This window comes from Hyperolius riggenbachi, chromosome 5 (genome assembly GCF_040937935.1).
Source record: "Hyperolius riggenbachi isolate aHypRig1 chromosome 5, aHypRig1.pri, whole genome shotgun sequence".
In the NCBI taxonomy this organism is placed as follows: Eukaryota; Metazoa; Chordata; class Amphibia; order Anura; family Hyperoliidae; genus Hyperolius; species Hyperolius riggenbachi.
In genome coordinates, this window is record NC_090650.1 from 281,980,454 (window position 1) to 281,992,695 (window position 12,242).

A 12,242-nucleotide genomic window follows, 5' to 3' on the forward strand; every position below is an offset into this window, starting at 1 on the left:
GTGTGTGTGTGTGTGTGTGTGTGTGTGTGTGTGTGTGTGTGTGTGTGTGTGTACATACACACACACACAGTGGGGCGCGAAAGTTTGGGCATCCTTGTTAATCATCATGATTTTGGTTGTGACGATAAAAAAATGTCAAATATATCATATAGGAGACACACACAGTGATATTTGAGAAGTGAAATTAAGTTTATTGGATTTACAGAAAGTGCAAGATAATTGTTTAAATAAAATTAGGCAGGTGCATAAATTTGGGCACTGTTGTCATTTTATTGATTCCAAAACCTTTAGAACTAATTATTGGAACTCAAATTGGCTTGGTAAGCTCAGTGACCCCTGACCTACATACATAGGTGAATTCAATTATGAGAGAGTATTTAAGGGGGTAAATGGTAGGTTTCCCTCCTCTTTTAATTTTCTCTGAAGAGATGCACCATGGAGGGGTCTCAAAACAACTTTCAAATGACCTAAAGAAAAAGATTGTTCACCATCATGGTTTAGGGGAAGGATAAGAAAGCTGTCTCAGAGATTTCAGCTGTCTGTTTTCACAGTTAGGAACATATTGAAGAAAAGGAAAACCGCAGGCTCAGTTCAAGTTAAGGCTTGACGTGGCAGACCAAGAAAAATCTCGGATAAACAGAAGCGACGAATGGTGAGAACAGTCAGAGTCAACCCACAGACCAGCACCAAAAACCTACAACATCATCTTGCTGCAGATGGAGTCACTGTGCATCGATCAACCATTCGGCATATTTTACACAACGAGATGCTGATGTGAGAGTGAAGTGAGAGTGATGCAAAAGAAGCCTTTTCTCCGCCCACAGCACAAACAGAGCCGCTTGAGGTATGCATAAGCACATTTGGACAAGGCAGCTTCATTTTGGAATAATGTGCTGTAGACTGATGAAACTAAAATGGAGTTATTTGGGCATAACAAGGAGCGTTATGCATGGAGGAAAAAGAACACATCATTCCAAGAAAAACACCTGCTACCTACAGAAAAATATGGTGGTGGTTCCATCATGCTGTGGGACTGTGTGGCCAGTGTAGGGACTGGGAATCTTGTCAAAGTTGAGAGATGCATGGGTTCCACTCAGTATTAGCAAATTCTGGAGACCAATGTCTAGGAATCAGTGACAAAGCTGAAGCTGAGCCGAGGCTGGATCTTTCAACAAGACAACAACCCTAAACACTGCTCAAAATCCACTAAGGCATTCATGCAGAGGAACAAGTACAATGTTCTGGAATGGCCATCTCAGTTCCCATACCTGAATATAATTAAAAATCTGTGGTGTGAATTAAAGAGAGCTGTCGATGCTCGGAAGCCATCAAACCTGAATGAACTAGAGATGTTTTGTAAAGAGGAATGGTCCAAAATACCTTCCACCAGAATCCAGACTTTCATTGGAACCTACAAGAAGCGTTTAGAGGCTGTAATTTCTGCAAAAGAAGGATCTACTAAATATTGATTTCATTTATTTTTTGTGGTGCCTAAATTTATGCACCTGCCAAATTTTGTTTAAACAATTATTGCGCACTTTCTGTAAATCCAATAAACTTCATTTCACTTCTCAAATATCACTGTGTGTGTCTCCTATATGATGTAATATAACATAATCTGATATTTTCTATTGTAACAACCAACGAGTTATATAGGAAAATCATGACAATTTACAAGGTTGCCCAAACAATCACATATGGCGCATTTCTCTGTTTTCTTCTGCCTGGTGCCAATTTTCTGGGCCACTTTAAAAATGTGTCCCGCCCCCATGACGTCACACCTCAACCGCCGACACTGCTGCATTGGTTGGATGCCGGGACCCCAGAACAATAGCGTGGACATGGGGATCCCGGCTGCCAAAAATACCTGCTGATGGCCAGGGAGAAATACTGGCGTCCCGATCTCGCGCGGGACTCCAAAAGTGCAGTAAAAGCAGGTAATTCACTGCTCTGAGCTGTGCTCGGGATTACCGCTATTAGCTAAATTTTCCCACCCCAAGCTCAGCTCAGGGTTACTGCTAGGGAGGTTGAAATATTCAGTAAATCTATGATTAATGGCTTGAGAGCCTGTTATCAGAGTATTAGAGGCGTCTTTGACACCGGTAATGACTACCTAGGATAATATATCACGCACCACTCTGGCAATGATGATAGTGCTAGTTTTTTCCCATTGCTCATAGGACAGTTGTTTATGAAAGAGACAAAAGGAAGGGAGGAGCGCTCTATAGTGTAGTATCCTTTTATTCCAAAAGTGCAAAGTTAAAATTGCACTTACATCTAAGTAGATGGTTTGAGGAATGTAAAAGGGACAAGCTCTGATAAGTCCGCGGGAGGCAGCCTCTTCACCGCTGTGGCCTGCAACAGTGCGGTCCAAGGGATGTTAATAGGACACTGGCTCTCGCTCGCCCCGTGGCACTTCCGCGTGCCAGTGACGTAACGTCGCGTTTCGGCGTTTCCACGCCTTCGTCAAGTTGTTTATGAATCAAGATTTTAGCCTGTACCTTTGCTTGCATCAAGTGAACCTAAACTGAGAAGGATATGGATTTTTACTTTTGAATAATACCAGTTGCCTGACTCTCCTGCTGATTCTGAGTCTCTAATACTTTTAGCCACAGGAGATCAGGTGCTCTGACTGAAGTCAGACTGGATTAGCTGCATGCTTGTTCAGGGGCTGTGGCCAAAAGTATTAGAGACACAGAATCAGCAGGATTGTTTTGTTCAAGTCAGTGTGGATGCTTGCTATCACTGAGGCAGCGATTAGATTTGCAAGCATTCCCTCTGTCTCTCTATTGTTTGTCTTGCTATACCGTCAGAAGCTCAGGGCTGCGGTTGCCCTGAGCAATCATTGTGTCTTGTTCGCTAACAACCAATCTGTCTGTCTGTTGTCTGTCTGTTGTCTGTCTTGTTACTCCGTCAGAGGCTCAGGTGGCGGTCGCCCTTAGCAACCATTGTGTCTTGTTTATTTGTGGTGGTTATCGGGAGTCCAGAGCTGCGGTTGCTCTGGGCAATCTCGCTCCCTTGTCCATAACTCTTGTGGTGATCTGTCCAGGGCTGTGGAGTCGGTACAAAAATCTTCCGACTCCAAATCCTCAGTTCATGAAACCACCGGCTCCAACTCTGACTCCGGGTACCCAAAATGGCTTAGACTCCGACTCCTCGACTCTGACTCCTTAGTCTAATACTTACCAGGGCTGTGGATTTTGTACAAAATCATCCGACTCCCGACTCCTCAGTTTATGAAATCAACAACTCCGATTCCAGGTGCCCAAAATTGCTCCGACTCCAACTCAGACTCCACAGCCCTGTGTGTAGCCTCTTACAATACCCAGCTCATAGTCTTGTTTGTTCTAGTGGTACTCTGGCTTTCTTGGCCTCAGCTGCTATACCTTGTACCTCCAAGGCCTGGGTGTAACCAAAGTCGGGCAGGTGTTGTCTCTTCACCTCCCGTTCAAGCGGGGATGCTCCACATAGGGTGAAGAAGGTGGTGGTAGATTGAGGCATAGCAGCTGAAAAGAAAGCAGGAGATCTGCCAGGCATTACAGTAGTTCAGGCCTTTTCCATGCTCCCCTATTCACCTCAGAAGGATCGGCTGCGTATGAATGTTCCAGAAGTGGAACCTGAATTTGGAGGTCCTGTACAGAGGCGTTAGATTTACGCTTAAAGTGAGAGACTGCACTGAAAAGGAGGCCTCATAGGTAAGGCTTAAAGCTATCCCAGGCCAGAGCAGTATTCCTTTTATCTCTGTGTGTATAATAGGATTTAAGTTTGTCTATTAGCCAGTCCTTTGAGGTACACAAGTAAAGCCAGAAAGGGTTACATTTCCAGATGTAACTGGTAGGGTAATCATACCATAGTACAGATAAGTGAATTGGTGAGTGATATGAGGTTATGCCTGGTACACACCGTGCAATTTCCTGTCAGATAGACAGGTTGAAGTGATTATTTCTGACAGGTCCGATCTGATTTCCGATTGTTTTGGCAGAGGGGTTAAAGTTTTGCCAGGCTGTATGGGATACATGCAACTCAGCAATCAGGTTTGCAAAGGCAGTTTGCTAAATTAATGACTGCTGTTATGTCTCTTATGCAATGCAACATGTGCAATGCATAAGAATTGCAAGGAGTGAAGATTGTCACCGATGTGGAAAATACTGAGAACCAGACCAGGATGATGTTTAAGGTTTATTTGTAAATGTGCAAGATATTTACAGGTGAGCAATGCAATATTGGCAGGTGAAGCGAAGACACAGGTGAACTGTACAAATAATTAAATACAGGGGTATTCAAAGGATACTAAATACCCATAATATATACAGGTGTCCTCTGAATAAACTGGGATATGTAGAGTAGTGTTGGGCGAACATCTAGATGTTCGGGTTCGGGCCGAACAGGCCGAACATGGCCGCGATGTTCGGGTGTTCGACCCGAACTCCGAACATAATGGAAGTCAATGGGGACCCGAACTTTTGTGCTTTGTAAAGCCTCCTTACATGCTACATACCCCAAATTTACAGGGTATGTGCACCTTGGGAGTGGGTACAAGAGGGAAAAAAAATTTAGCAAAAAGAGCTTATAGTTTTTGAGAAAATTGATTGTAAAGTTTCAAAGGAAAAATTGTCTTTTAAATGCTGAAAATGTCATGTTTCTTTGCACAGGTAACATGGTTTTTACCGCCAGGCAGTCATAAATGTAATAAAGATAAGAGGTTCAATAAACAGGGACCGGTAACGCTAACCCAGCAGCAGCAGCAGCACACGTGATGGAACAGGAGGAGGCGCAGGAGGAGAAGGCCACGCTTTTTGAGACACAACAACCCAGGCCTTGCATGAGGACAAGAAGCGTGCGGATAGCATGCTTTTTACCGCCATGCAGTCATAAATGTAATAAAGATAAGAGGTTCAATAAACAGGGACCGGTAACGCTAACCCAGCAGCAGCACAGAGCACACGTGATGGAACAGGAGGAGGCGCAGGAGGAGAAGGCCACGCTTTTTGAGACACAACAACCCAGGCCTTGCATGAGGACAAGAAGCGTGCGGATATAGCAGCAATGCTTTTTGCCGCCATGCAGTCATAAATGTAATAAAGAGAAGAGGTTCCATAAACAGGGACCGGTAACGCTAACCCAGCAGCAGCACAGAGCACACGTGATGGAACAGGAGGAGGCGCAGGAGGAGAAGGCCACGCTTTGAGACACAACAACCCAGGCCTTGCATGAGGACAAAAAGCGTGCGGATATAGCAATGCTTTTTGCCGCCATGCAGTCATAAATGTAATACAGATGAGAGGTTCAATAAACAGGGACTGGAAATGCTAACCCAGCAGCAGCAGACGTGATGGAACAGGAGCAGGCGCAGGAGGAGAAGGCCAAGCTTTTTGAGACACAACAACACAGGCCTTGCATGAGGACAAAAAGCGTGCGGATATAGCAATGCTTTTTGCCGCCATGCAGTCATAAGTGTAATACAGATGAGAGGTTCAATAAACAGGGACCGGAAACGCTAAACCATCCCAGATGTTCATTGGTCATGTTACTTGGTTGGGGTCCTGGAGTGTTGCGTAGTCGTTTCCAATCCAGGATTGATTCATTTTAATTTGAGTCAGACGGTCTGCATTTTCTGTGGAGAGGCGGATACGCCGATCTGTGACGATGCCTCCGGCAGCACTGAAACAGCGTTCCGACATAACGCTCGCTGCCGGGCAAGCCAGCACCTCTATTGCGTACATTGCCAGTTCGTGCCAGGTGTCTAGCTTCGATACCCAATAGTTGAAGGGTGCAGATGGATTGTTAGACACAGCTACGTCATCTGACATGTAGTCCTTGACCATCTTCTCCAGGCGATCGGTGTTGGAGGTGGATCTGCACGCTTGCTGTTCAGTGGGCTGCTGCTGCATGGGTGTCAGAAAATTTTCCCACTCCAAGGACACTGCCGATACCATTCCCTTTTGGGTACTAGCTGCGGCTTGCGTTGTTTGCTGCCCTCCTGGTCGTCCTGGGTTTGCGGAAGTCAGTCTGTCTGCGTACAACTGGCTAGAGGAGGGGGAGGATGTCAATCTCCTCTCTAAAGTCTCCACAAGGGCCTGCTGGTATTCTTCCATTTTGACCTGTCTGACTCTTTCTTCAAGCAGTTTTGGAACATTGTGTTTGTACCGTGGATCCAGAAGGGTATAAACCCAGTAATTGGTGTTGTCCAGAATGCGCACAATGCGTGGGTCACGTTCAATGCAGTCTAGCATGAATTGAGCCATGTGTGCCAGAGTCCCACCAGAATCCTCATCATCCTCTTGTGAGCGTTGTGATAGTTGTTGTGATGCATCATAGTCGTCACCTTCCTCCTGGTCTGCTTCTGCTGACCATTCGCGTTGAATTGTGGAAGTCCAACGTGCACCGCTCTGGCCCTCGTCAGTGGTGGCATGAAACTCCTGCTCCAACTCCAGCTGTTCCTCCTCCTCTTCTTCGTCATAGCTGCTGGGGCCAGCGTTCCCTGAGGCGGATGGCCTGATGTTGGTACCATCACGCTGATCGTTTTCTCCTTCAGATTCCCCCAGTTGCATCATGACAGCTGTTTCCTTGATTTTTAACATCGACCTCTTCAGTAAACACAGCAGTGGTATGGTAATGCTGACTGAAGAGTTGTCACTGCTCACAAGCAACGTGGATTGCTCAAAATTTTGGAGGACTTGGCAGAGGTCCAACATGTTGGCCCAATCGGATCCACAGAAGCTTGGCAGCTGGCCGGATGCGCCTCGGTACTGCGCCGTCATGTACTGGACCACTGCAGTCTTCTGCTCGCAAAAGCGGGCTAGCATGTGCAGTGTAGAATTCCAGCGCGTAGGGACATCACACAGCAAGCGATGGTGGGGGAGATTGAAGCGCTCCTGCATCTTGGCGAGTGCCCCCGAAGCAGTACTGGAAGTTCTACAATGTTTGGCCACTCGACGCACCTTCAACAGAAGATCGGCCACGCCTGGGTATGTCCTCAGGAACCGCTGAACTACTAGGTTCATCACGTGCGCCAGGCAAGGGATGTGTGTCAGCTTAGCCAACCTTAAAGCGCGAATGAGATTACTCCCATTATCACACACAACCATGCCCGGTTTCAGGTCCAGCGGTGCCAGCCACAAATCCGTCTGTTCCTTTATTCCCTTCCAAATTTCCTCCCCTGTGTGCTGCTTATCCCCAAGGCAGATTAGCTTCAGCAACGCTTGCTGACGCATGCCAACAGCTGTGCTGCACTGCTTCCACGATCCTACTGCTGCTGGGTTAGCGTTTCCGGATGAGGTACAGCTTTGAGATGCGTTGGAGGAGAAGGAGTCAGAGAGGTAGGTGCTGCTGTTATCCAGTGTGAGGGACGGCGGTGCAGCTGTTTGTGGCGTGGGCAACACCCGTGCCGTAGCAGGTGAGGAATCGCTGCCAGGCTCCACAAGGTTCATCCAGTGCGCGGTAAGGGAAATGTATCGACCCTGGCCGAACGCACTCGTCCAGGTGTCAGTGGTGAGGTGAACCTTGCAGGCAACGGCATTCTTCAAGCTTCGGGTTATTTTGCTGACCACGTGCTCATGCAACTCAGGCACTGCAGAGCGTGCAAAGTGGTAGCGGCTGGGAACCACGTAACGTGGGATGGCCACTGACATCATGCCCTTGAAGCTGTTTGTCTCCACCAATCGATATGGCAGCATTTCGCAGGCCAGAAGCTTGGCTATGCTGGCTGTTACTGCCACGGCCCGGGGGTCATTTGCTGGCAATTTCCTCTTGCGCTCAAACATCTCCGACACAGACAACTGAACCGTAGCGCTGCACACGGAAGGGCTGTTGGTTGTTGTGTTTGAAGAACACTGGGAGACCTCAAGAGCACTACTCCGGAAAGTGACAGTGTCAGCGTCGTCTGATGTTTGTGAATGTTGTGAACCACGCAATGGCTGGGCTACTGCTGCTGCTGAGGCGGGTCTGGTGAACCCAAGGGAGGCAGTGTTGTTTCTGGTACCCTGTCCTGACGCGTTTGCCCAAAGAGTGGGATGTTTGGATAGCATGTGACGGCTCATGCTGGTGGTGGAGAGGTTGTTAATACTTTTCCCCCTGCTCAGGCGGGTCTTGCACACCTTGCAAATCGCCATGGTAACATCCTCAGTGCAGTCTTCAAAGAAAGCCCAGACTTTGGAGCACCTGCCTCCTTGCTGGCGATTTCTGTTTGCTCCTCTTTTGCCTCTCACTTGAACTTCCACGCTTGTGGTGCCTGAAATTGCGCGCCGCCTACCTTGTGGCACAAGGCGAGCTCGTGCAGCAGTGGGTTCTTCAACAGACTCATCTGTGCTGCTGCTACGACGGCGATGTTCTCGTTCACAAACAAAATCTGGGTCTCTGTCCACATTGTCCATACCCTCCTCTTCCATCTCCTCAAACTCGTCATATGTCATTGTGGGCCGCCGCCGTGGAGTAGAGCTCCCCACAACAACCTCTGCGCAGCACACTCCAACGTCGTCTTCCAGATCTTGTCGGCCGACCTCCTGCAATTGCAACCCCTCCTGCCCAAATTGCTCTGGGATTTGGGTTTCCGAGTCCTCTACGGACTCGCCTTGTATTTCAGTGCGCGGTGCATTTCCCACAGTTAACGGTTGTGAATCCAGGCACAACATTTCTGGCTGTTCCTCCATTGACCTTTGAAAGGTGGAAGTTTGTTGGGCTGGGAATAGCTCCTGCGAATACCCCATTGTGTCCTGAGGTAATTCATCGGACTGGTTATCTGGCAGTTGTGTGCGTGGTGTCGCTGCCGGTTGTGTCAGCTTTGTGCCCACTGGCTCCTTGTAACTGGCTGAGGACTCGGACCTCGTGCGTGATGTGCTGGTGCTGCTTAACCCACTGCTGGACGCTTGAGAGGTCATCCAAGTAATTATCTGGTCCTGTTCTTTTGGATTTGTGAGGGTTGTTGTCCTGGACAACATGGGCGGTATTGAGTGGGTTTTCTTGGGTGCTCCCCTGTGGCCTATACGTGAACCGTCAGGGGAAACACCTCTTCCCTTGCCCCTCCCTCTTTCACCGGATTTCTTCCTCATTTCTCTTATCCTTACAGTACACGCTGACTGGCAGCAGTACAGTGGCAGTACAGAAATGCTATACAGTACCACTATTCCCAGCAGCGACACAGAGCACAATGCTATACAGTGACGGGTGAGCGGTGTACCACTATTCCCAGCAGCGACACAGAGCACAATGCTATACAGTGGCGGGTGAGCGGTGTACCACTATTCCCAGCAGACACAGAACAGTACACAGAATGCTATATAGTGTGGCTGAACGAGCGGTGTACTACTGTTCCCAGCAGACACAGAACAGTACACAGAATGCTATATAGTGTGGCTGAACGAGCGGTGTACTACTGTTCCCAGCAGACACAGAACAGTACACAGAATGCTATATAGTGTGGCTGAACGAGCGGTGTACCACTATTCCCAGCAGACACAGAACAGTACACAGAATGCTATATAGTGTGGCTGAACGAGCGGTGTACTACTGTTCCCAGCAGACACAGAACAGTACACAGAATGCTATATAGTGTGGCTGAACGAGCGGTGTACTACTGTTCCCAGCAGACACAGAACAGTACACAGAATGCTATATAGTGTGGCTGAACGAGCGGTGTACTACTGTTCCCAGCAGACACAGAACAGTACACAGAATGCTATATAGTGTGGCTGAACGAGCGGTGTACTACTGTTCCCAGCAGACACAGAACAGTACACAGAATGCTATATAGTGTGGCTGAGCGAGGTACACAGTGGCAGTAAACAATGCTATATATAGTGTGGCTGAGCGAGCGGTGTACTACTGTTCCCAGCTGCGACACACAATGACTGGGGGGGACCCTGGCTAGCGTGGCTGGAGCGCGAACTACCCTGCCTGCCTACCCAAAGCTAAACCCACAGACAAATGGCGGAGATATGACGTGGTTCGGGTATTTATTTACCCGAACCACGTGACCGTTCGGCCAATCAGAGCGCGTTCGGGTCCGAACCACGTGACCCGTTCGGCCAATCACAGCGCTAGCCGAACGTTCAGGGAACGTTCGGCCATGCGCTCTTAGTTCGGCCATGTGGCCGAACGGTTTGGCCGAGCACCGTCAGGTGTTCGGCCGAACTCGAACATCACCCGAACAGGGTGATGTTCTGCAGAACCCGAACAGTGGCGAACACTGTTCGCCCAACACTAATGTAGAGCAACCAGTGTATATACACAATATTGTGTGCACACAAACCCGAACCAGCATAACTAATAATGACAATTGAATACAAGTGAAAATCTATATACAAATATACACAGGTAATATGCAATTGGAATATATATATATAGTATACACAGTAGTGTTAATTTCTGTGGTGGGTCCCGACTCCTGGGCAGCATTCAGCATGGCTGGTCAGGATAATCTGGATAAGTTTAGTGGCTGGCATTATGGAAGGGTAGAAACGAAGGTGTCCTGGCTGCTGTGGAGCAGTAGCAGCCGATGGATGGATGGAGCCGGCATCTAGTGAGACCAAAGGTTTCCCGATCAGAGCGGTGTCGTACCTCAGTGGAGCCCTGATCTCCTCGGTAGCAGTAGTGGACTCCACAAGGCCTGTGCCTGCACAGACAACAGTCCCAGGCAGCGGCAGGGTGGACAAAAACTCCAGGTCCCGGACTCCCCATGACCCGCACCAGGCTACACTGTACCACACTGCACACCTTCAGGGAGGAAAGCAAGCTGAATTGATGGGGAAAAACATGAAAAAGCCAGAATCCTGTGGCCTTGGCTGCCAATTAAGGCGCCATCTTCCTGATCATCATCACCAGCAGATGTGGATTGTGACAGCTGCAGGACAACGGTCCAGAGCTGAATTACATTTGGAGTTAAAATAGAGTGACCAGACGTCCCGGATTGCCCGGGACACGTCCCGGATTCGGGGTCCGCTGTCCCAGGCTTAATGAGGTCCCGGGAAACGTCCCGCTTTCAGCAGCGGGACGTCCCGGCCTCGGGACTCTGGCCACTCTCTCCTCAATGAACTGGCAGCGGCGTCTATAGACGCCGTGCCAGTTCATTGCCCGCAGCCCCGCTCCAGCCTCCTCTTCCGGTGTCTGTTTCCGACACCGGCAGGCGAGCAGGGCTACGGCAAGATGGCTGCCGGAGCCCTGTACTGGAGACCTATTTGTGTCACTAGTACAGGGCTTCGGGCGCCATCTTGCCGTAGCCCTGTCAGCGCGGGAGACCAGAGCAGGAGGAACAAGATGGTCCCGGGACGGAGCAGCGCGCCAGAGGCCGGACACTTCTGCCAGGTGAGTAAATGCTTTCTTTTCCAGGTGAAATGTTTGCCCGCATTGTTTCTTTTCCAGGTGAAATGTTTGCCCGCATTGTTTCTTTTCCAGGTGAAATGTTTGCCCGCATTGTTTCTTTTCCAGGTGAAATGTTTGCCCGCATTGTTTCTTTTCCAGGTGAAATGTTTGCCCGCATTGTTTCTTTTCCAGGTGAAATGTTTGCCCGCATTGTTTCTTTTCTGGTGAAATGTTTGCCCGCATTGTTTCTTTTCCAGGTGAAATGTTTGCCCGCATTGTTTCTTTTCCGGTGAAATGTTTGCCCGCATTGTTTCTTTTCTGCTGAAATGTTTGCCCGCATTGTTTCTTTTCTGGTGAAATGTTTGCCCGCATTGTTTCTTTTCTAGTGAAATGTTATTGTTTGCCCGCATTGTTTCTTTTCTGGCGAAATGTTTGCCTGCAGTGCGTTTCTTTTCTGGCGAAATGTTTGCCCGCAGTGCGTTTCTTTTCTGGCGAAATGTTTGCCGCATTGCGTTTCTTTTCTGGTGAAATGTTTGGCCGCAGTGCGTTTCTTTTCTGGTGAAATGTTTGCCCGCAGTGCGTTTCTTTCCTGGCGAAATGTTTGCCCGCATTGCGTTTCTTTTCTGGCGAAATGTTTGCCCGCAGTGCGTTTCTTTTCTGGTGAAATGTTTGGCCGCAGTGCGTTTCTTTTCTGGTGAAATGTTTGCCCGCAGTGCGTTTCTTTTCTGGTGAAATGTTTGGCCGCAGTGCGTTTCTTTTCTGGTGAAATGTTTGCCCGCAGTGCGTTTCTTTTCTGGTGAAATGTTTGCCCGCAGTGCGTTTATTTTGTACTGACATGTTGCCCGCATTGCGTTTATTTTGTACTGACATGTTTGCCCGCATTGCGTTTATTGTCTGGTGAAATGTTTGCCCGCATTGCGTTTATTTTGTACTAACATGTTGCCCGC